Genomic DNA, 9,648 nt, shown 5'->3' with positions numbered 1-9,648 from the left:
TCAAGAATACTTTCAAGTTTGCTAGCTCACTTCCAATCTTGTAAGGTGATCATCCAACCTCAAGAAATCTTTGTTTCTTACAGTCGGTTATCATTCTAATACAAGGTAATAATCATATTCAAACTTTGGTTCAATTTCTATAACTATAACAATCTTATTTCAAGTGATGATCTTACTTGAACTTGTTTTCGTGTCATGATTCTGCTTCAAGAACTTTGAGCCATCCAAAGATCCGTTGAAGCTAGATCCATTTTTCTCTTTTCCAGTAGGTTTATCCAAGGAACTTAAGGTAGTAATGATGTTCATAACATCATTCGATTCATACATATAAAGCTATCTTATTCGAAGGTTTAAACTTGTAATCACTAGAACATAGTTTAGTTAATTCTAAACTTGTTCGCAAACAAAAGTTAATCCTTCTAACTTGAATTTTAAAATCAACTAAACACATTTTCTATATCTATATGATATGCTAACTTAATGATTTAAAACCTGGAAACACGAAAAACACCATAAAACCGGATTTACGCCGTCGTAGTAACACCGCGGGCTGTTTTGGGTTAGTTAATTAAAAACTATGATAAACTTTGATTTAAAAGTTGTCATTCTGAGAAAATGATTTTTATTATGAACATGAAACTATATCCAAAAATTATGGTTAAACTCAAAGTGGAAGTATGTTTTCTAAAATGGTTATCTAGACGTCGTTCTTTCGACTGAAATGACTACCTTTACAAAAACGACTTGTAACTTATTTTTTCGACTATAAACCTATACTTTTCTATTTAGATTCATAAAATAGAGTTCAATATGAAACCATAGCAATTTGATTCACTCAAAACAAATTTAAAATGAAGAAGTTATGGGTATAACAAGATTGGATAATTTTTCTCATTTTAGCTACGTGAAAATTGGTAACAAATCTATTCCTACCATAACTTAATCAACTTGTATTGTATATTATGTAATCTTGAGATACCATAGACACGTATACAATGTTTCGACCTATCATGTCGACACATCTATATATATTTCGGAACAACCATAGACACTCTATATGTGAATGTTGGAGTTAGCTATACAGGGTTGAGGTTGATTCCAAAATATATATAGTTTGAGTTGTGATCAATACTGAGATACGTATACACTGGGTCGTGGATTGATTCAAGATAATATTTATCGATTTATTTCTGTACATCTAACTGTGGACAACTAGTTGTAGGTTACTAACGAGGACAGCTGACTTAATAAACTTAAAACATCAAAATATATTAAAAGTGTTGTAAATATATTTTGAACATACTTTGATATATATATATGTATATATTGTTATAGGTTCGTGAATCAACCAGTGGCCAAGTCTTACTTCTCGACGAAGTAAAAAAATCTGTGAAAGTGAGTTATAGTCCCACTTTTAAAATCTAATATTTTTGGGATGAGAATACATGCAGGTTTTATAAATGATTTACAAAATAGACACAAGTACGTGAAACTACATTCTATGGTTGAATTATCGAAATCGAATATGCCCCTTTTTATTAAGTCTGGTAATCTAAGAATTAGGGAACAGACACCCTAATTGACGCGAATCCTAAAGATAGATCTATTGGGCCTAACAAACCCCATCCAAAGTACCGGATGCTTTAGTACTTCGAAATTTATATCATATCCGAAGGGTGTCCCGGAATGATGGGGATATTCTTATATATGCATCTTGTTAATGTCGGTTACCAGGTGTTCACCATATGAATGATTTTTATCTCTATGTATGGGATGTGTATTGAAATATGAAATCTTGTGGTCAATTATTATGATTTGATATATATAGGTTAAACCTATAACTCACCAACATTTTTGTTGACGTTTTAAGCATGTTTATTCTCAGGTGATTATTAAGAGCTTCCGCTGTCGCATACTTAAATAAGGACAAGATTTGGAGTCCATGTTTGTATGATATTGTGTAAAAACTGCATTCAAGAAACTTATTTTGTTGTAACATATTTGTATTGTAAACCATTATGTAATGGTCGTGTGTAAACAGGATATTTTAGATTATCATTATTTGATAATCTACGTAAAGCTTTTTAAACCTTTATTGATGAAATAAAGGTTATGGTTTGTTTTAAAATGAATGCAGTCTTTGAAAAATGTCTCATATAGAGGTCAAAACCTCGCAACGAAATCAATTAATATGGAACGTTTTTAATCAATAAGAACGGGACATTTCAGTTGGTATCCGAGCGTTGGTCTTAGAGAACCAGAATTTTGCATTAGTGTGTCTTATCGAGTTTGTTAGGATGCATTAGTGAGTCTGGACTTCGACCGTGTTTACTTGAAAAATGATTGCTTAACAAATTTTGTTGGAAACTATATATTTTTAACATGTGAATATTATGTGATATATTAATCTCTTAACGCGTTTGATATTATGTGATAGATGTCTACCTCTAGAACAAGTCCCATTGACTCACCTAATAATAATGAAGAGTCAAATGTAAATTGGAATGATTCGTGGACTGATTCACAAGTTCCCGAAGAGGAACCGGAAGAAGAGTCGGAACCAGAAGAAGAATCGGAACCGGAAGAAGAATCGGAACCGGAAGAAGAATCGGAACCGGATGAAGAAATAGAACCGGTGGGGGAAATAATAAAACGATTAAGTAAAAGACAATCCTCAACCAACCGACCAAGGTTAATTATGGTCAATGGTGTTTCCGCCAAGGAAGCAAAATATTGGGAGGATTACCAATTCTCCGATGAATCGGATTCCGACGAGAATTCCGATGATGTTATAGAAATTACCCCAACTGAATTTAAAAAGGCAAAAGAAAATAATAAGGGAAAGGGCATAAAAATAGAGAAATCTAATTCCAACCCCGATGAACTTTATATGTATCGTCAACCCCCGAAGTCCTTAAGTTGTAACAATGACCCGGGAACCTCTAAACCACCAGGTTTTTCTAAACCAATGTGGATAACGACGGCTCGTATTAGGGGAACATCATATATCCCTAGAAACTTGGCAAAACGAACCAAAACCGAAGAAGAAGAAACAAGCGAGTCGGAATAAGATAGTTGTATTCGTGTGGTGTAATATATGTAATATAGTGTGCTTATGCTTTATGATATATGTAAAAATTGCTTGTATTAATAAGTATTTTTTTTATGAATCTAACTCTTGTCTATTTTACAGTATAAAAACACAAAATGGATAGACAACCCAATATTTTAAGAGACCTACCCGGAGACATGATTGATGAAATCTTGTCTAGAGTCGGTCAGAATTCTTCGGCACAACTATTTAAGGCGAGATCAGTTTGTAAGACATTCGAAGAACGTTCCAAGAATGCCTTGGTTTATAAAAGGCTTTCGTTCGAAAGATGGGGGATATCACATTGGGAAATCCATAAGTTACGATGTGTTTACTTTGACGCATATATTGCGGGGAACCCAAATGCTATTTTACGCAATGGGTTAAGAAATTATTTTGACTCAATATATCCGAATATTGGACTTCGTGATTTAGAAAAAGCGGCTAACATGCAACATAAAGAAGCATGTTATGCTTACGGATTAGTAATGTTCGCTTCTCACCAAAGTGAGAACAAGAACATCGGCCTACAACTATTAAACAAAACGTTCCCACAAGTGACGGAGTCGGTAATTGGGGTAAGAAATGAGGTTTTTAGATTGTTACGGGACTGTTGGACATTACGTAACCCTCGTCCCTTTGACGACGTTACAACACGCTGTCTTATCAATGGCCATAACAGTTATGTTCCACAAGACCAAGGATGGGAAGTAATCCTAGTAAAACCAGAATGCATGACTTGTTTCTGGACGTATGAATTACGTGTCTTTATTGCCTTTGCTGAACGACTTGTGTACTAGCTAGAATTATCTTCACAACCATCTTGTATCAAATGTATTGTGTGCTATATTTCATGCTATATGTAAAATAAGCGGTATTGTAAGTTTGTAAAATATTGTGTAAAAGTTTGAACGCGAAATATTATTATAATCAGTTTTTCATATAGAATTGTAGTAGTTGAATTGTATATTAGCTACTAAGTATGAACTTAACGGGTAGGTACTACCCGAATTTAAACTTATAAAATGCTAATATGAAGAAAAAGCTTTTATAAATGAGTTCATATTATGCTACGAAATACTACTAACTACTCTTAATATTCTGTATGATTAACTTGTTCCATTTGACTATTTTGAAGGAAATGGCACCGACTACTCGACACACCGTGAATATGAATGAAGAGGAATTCCGTACTTTTCTAGCTTCAAACATAGCCGCAGTACAGGCTGCGCTACATACCAACAATAACCTTGGATCTAGCAGTACAGGAAATCGTGTAGGATGCACCTACAAAGAATTCACTGCCTGCAAACCTTTGGAATTTGATGGAACCAAAGGACCGATCGGATTGAAACGGTGGACCGAGAAGGTCGAATCGGTGTTTGCCATAAGTAAGTGTACTGAAGAGGACAAAGTGAAGTACGCTACGCATACCTTCACAGGTTCTGCGTTAACATGGTGGAATACCTATCTAGAGCAAGTGGGACAAGACGATGCGTACGCACTACCGTGGTCAGCATTCAAGCACTTGATGAACGAGAAGTACCGTCCCAGAACCGAGGTCAATAAGCTCAAGACAGAACTTAGAGGGTTACGAACCCAAGGATTTGATATTACCACGTATGAAAGACGATTCACAGAATTGTGCCTATTGTGTCCGGGAGCGTTCGAAGATGAGGAAGAGAAGATCGACGCGTTTGTGAAAGGATTACCGGAAAGAATCCAAGAAGATATAAGTTCACACGAGCCCGCCTCCATACAACAGGCATGTAGAATGGCTCACAAACTAGTGAACCAGATTGAAGAAAGAATTAAAGAACAGACTGCTGAAGAGGCCAATGTGAAGCAAGTCAAAAGAAAGTGGGAGGAAAACGGTGATGAGAATCACCAATACAACAACAACAGCAATTACAACAATAATCGCAACAATTATCCCAACAATCGCAACATCAATCGCAACTACAACAAACGGCCCAACAACAACAACAACAACAACAACAACAACAACAACTACAACAATCATCCCAACAACAATAACAACCGCAACAACAACAACAATCAGAAGTAGCTATGCCAAAGGTGTGAAAAGTATCACTCGGGGTTCTGCACCAAATTTTGCAACAAGTGTAAAAGAAATGGTCATAGCGCGGCGAAGTGTGAGGTCTATGGACCAGGGGTTAACAGAACTAAAGGAACAAATGGTGTCGGAACGAGTAATGGCGGAGCAAGTAGTGTCGGAGCAAGTTATGCCAATGTAGTTTGTTATAAATGTGGAAAACCGGGCCACATTATTAGAAATTGCCCGAACCAGGAGAACACGAATGGACAAGGCCGCGGAAGAGTTTTCAATATTAATGCGGCAGAGGCAAAGGAAGACCCGGAGCTTGTTACGGGTACGTTTCTTATTGACAATAAATCTGCTTACGTTTTATTTGATTCGGGTGCGGATAGAAGCTATATGAGTAGAGATTTTTGTGCTAAATTAAGTTGTCCATTGACGCCTTTGGATAGTAAATTTTTACTCGAAATAGCAAATGGTAAATTAATTTCAGCAGATAATATATGTCGGAATCGAGAAATTAAACTGGTTAGCGAAACATTTAAGATTGACTTGATACCAGTAGAGTTAGGGAGTTTTGATGTGATAATCGGTATGGACTGGTTGAAAGAAGTGAAAGCAGAGATCGTTTGTTACAAAAATGCAATTCGCATTATACGAGAAAAAGGAAAACCCTTAATGGTGTACGGAGAAAAGAGCAACACGAAGCTACATCTTATTAGTAATTTGAAGGCACAAAAACTAATAAGAAAAGGTTGCTATGCTGTTCTAGCACACGTCGAGAAAGTACAAACTGAAGAAAAAAGCATCAATGATGTTCCCGTCGCAAAAGAATTTCCCGATGTATTTCCGAAAGAATTACCGGGATTACCCCCACATCGATCCGTTGAATTTCAAATAGATCTTGTACCAGGAGCTGCACCAATAGCTCGTGCTCCTTACAGACTCGCACCCAGCGAGATGAAAGAACTGCAAAGCCAATTACAAGAACTTTTAGAGCGTGGTTTCATTCGACCAAGCACATCACCGTGGGGAGCTCCTGTTTTGTTTGTCAAGAAGAAAGATGGTACATTCAGGTTGTGTATCGACTACCGAGAGTTGAACAAACTTACCATCAAGAACCGCTACCCACTACAGCGAATCGATGACTTATTTGATCAACTACAAGGCTCGTCTGTTTATTCAAAGATTGACTTACGTTCCGGGTATCATCAAATGCGGGTGAAAGAAGATGATATTCCAAAGACTGCTTTCAGAACACGTTACGGTCATTACGAGTTTATGGTCATGCCGTTTGGTTTAACTAATGCACCAGCTGTGTTCATGGACCTTATGAACCGAGTGTGTGGACCATACCTTGACAAGTTTGTCATTGTTTTCATTGATGACATACTTATTTACTCAAAGAATGACCAAGAACACGGTGAACATTTGAGAAAGGTGTTAGAAGTATTGAGGAAGGAAGAATTGTACGCTAAGTTTTCAAAGTGTGCATTTTGGTTGGAAGAAGTTCAATTCCTCGGTCACATAGTGAACAAAGAAGGTATTAAGGTGGATCCGGCAAAGATAGAAACTGTTGAAAAGTGGGAAACCCCGAAAACTCCGAAACACATACGCCAGTTTTTAGGACTAGCTGGTTACTACAGAAGGTTCATCCAAGACTTTTCCAGAATAGCAAAACCCTTGACTGCATTAACGCATAAAGGGAAGAAATTTGAATGGAAGGATGAACAGGAGAAAGCGTTTCAGTTATTGAAGAAAAAGCTAACTACGGCACCTATATTGTCATTGCCTGAAGGGAATGATGATTTTGTGATTTATTGTGACGCATCAAAGCAAGGTCTCGGTTGTGTATTAATGCAACGAACGAAGGTGATTGCTTATGCGTCTAGACAATTGAAGATTCACGAGCAAAATTATACGACGCATGATTTGGAATTAGGCGCAGTTGTTTTTGCATTAAAGACTTGGAGGCACTACTTATATGGGGTCAAAAGTATTATATATACCGATCACAAAAGTCTTCAACACATATTTAATCAGAAACAACTGAATATGAGGCAGCGTAGGTGGATTGAATTATTGAATGATTACGACTTTGAGATTCGTTACCACCCGGGGAAGGCAAATGTGGTAGCCGATGCCTTGAGCAGGAAGGACAGAGAACCCATTCGAGTAAAATCTATGAATATAATGATTCATAATAACCTTACTACTCAAATAAAGGAGGCGCAACAAGGAGTTTTAAAAAAGGGAAATTTAAAGGATGAAATACCCAAAGGATCGGAGAAGCATCTTAATATTCGGGAAGACGGAACCCGGTATAGGGCTGAAAGGATTTGGGTACCAAAATTTGGAGATATGAGAGAAATGGTACTTAGAGAAGCTCATAAAACCAGATACTCAATACATCCTGGAACGGGGAAGATGTACAAGGATCTCAAGAAACATTTTTGGTGGCCGGGTATGAAAGCTGATGTTGCTAAATACGTAGGAGAATGTTTGACGTGTTCTAAGGTCAAAGCTGAGCATCAGAAACCATCAGGTCTACTTCAACAACCCGAAATCCCGGATGGAAATGGGAAAACATTACCATGGATTTCATCACTAAATTGCCAAGGACTGCAAGTGGTTTTGATACTATTTGGGTAATAGTTGATCGTCTCACCAAATCAGCACACTTCCTGCCAATAAGAGAAGATGACAAGATGGAGAAGTTAGCACGACTGTATTTGAAGGAAGTCGTCTCCAGACATGGAATACCAATCTCTATTATCTCTGATAGGGATGGCAGATTTATTTCAAGATTCTGGCAGACATTACAGCAAGCATTAGGAACTCGTCTAGACATGAGTACTGCCTATCAACCACAAACTGATGGGCAGAGCGAAAGGACGATACAAACGCTTGAAGACATGCTACGAGCATGTGTTATTGATTTCGGAAACAGTTGGGATCGACATCTACCGTTAGTAGAATTTTCCTACAACAACAGCTACCATTCAAGCATTGAGATGGCGCCTTTTGAAGCACTTTATGGTAGAAAGTGCAGGTCTCCGATTTGTTGGAGTGAAGTGGGGGATAGACAGACTACGGGTCCGGAGATTATACAAGAAACTACCGAGAAGATCATCCAAATTCAACAACGGTTGAAAACCGCCCAAAGTCGACAAAAGAGCTACGCTGACATTAAAAGAAAAGATATAGAATTTGAAATTGGAGAAATGGTCATGCTTAAAGTTTCACCTTGGAAAGGCGTTGTTCGATTTGGTAAACGAGGGAAATTAAATCCAAGGTATATTGGACCATTCAAGATTATTGATCGTGTCGGACCAGTAGCTTACCGACTTGAGTTACCTCAACAACTCGCGGCTGTACATAACACTTTCCACGTCTCGAATTTGAAGAAATGTTTTGCTAAAGAAGATCTCACTATTCCGTTAGATAAAATCCAAATCAACGAAAAACTTCAATTCGTCGAAGAACCCGTCGAAATAATGGATCGTGAGGTTAAAAGACTTAAGCAAAACAAGATACCAATTGTTAAGGTTCTATGGAATGCTCGTAGAGGACCCGAGTTCACCTGGGAGCGTGAAGATCAGATGAAGAAGAAATACCCGCATCTATTTCCAGAAGATTCGTCAACACCTTCAACAGCTTAAAATTTCAGGACGAAATTTATTTAACGGGTAGGTACTGTAGTGACCCGAACTTTTCCATGTTTGTATATATTAATTGAGATTGATATTTACATGATTAAATGTTTCCAACATGTTAAGCAATTAAACTTGTTAAGACTTGATTAATTGAAATATGTTTCATATAGACAATTGACCACCCAAGTTGACCGGTGATTCACGAATGTTAAGACTTGTAAAAACTATATGATGACATATATATGGATATATATATAGTTAACATGATACTATGATAAGTAAATATACCATTAAGTATATTAACAATGAACTACATATGTAAAAACAAGACTACTAACTTAATGATTTTTAAACGAGACATATATGTAACGATTATCGTTGTAAAGACATTTAATGTATATATATCATATTAAGAGATATTCATACATGATAATATCATGATAATATAATAATTTAAAATCTCATTTGATATTATAAACATTGGGTTAACAACATTTAACAAGATCGTTAACCTAAAGGTTTCAAAACAACACTTACATGTAACGACTAACGATGACTTAACGACTCAGTTAAAATGTATATACATGTAGTGTTTTAATATGTATTTATACACTTTTGAAAGACTTCAATAAACTTTTCAAAATACTTCTACTTAACAAAAATGCTTACAATTACATCCTCGTTCAGTTTCATCAACAATTCTACTCGTATGCACCCGTATTCGTACTCGTACAATACACAGCTTTTAGATGTATGTACTATTGGTATATACACTCCAATGATCAGCTCTTAGCAGCCCATGTGAGTCACCTAACATATGTGGGAACCATCATTTGGAAACT

This window comes from Rutidosis leptorrhynchoides, chromosome 9, assembly GCF_046630445.1.
Source record: "Rutidosis leptorrhynchoides isolate AG116_Rl617_1_P2 chromosome 9, CSIRO_AGI_Rlap_v1, whole genome shotgun sequence".
NCBI classification, from domain to species: domain Eukaryota; kingdom Viridiplantae; phylum Streptophyta; class Magnoliopsida; order Asterales; family Asteraceae; genus Rutidosis; species Rutidosis leptorrhynchoides.
This window is presented reverse-complemented; position numbering follows the sequence as displayed.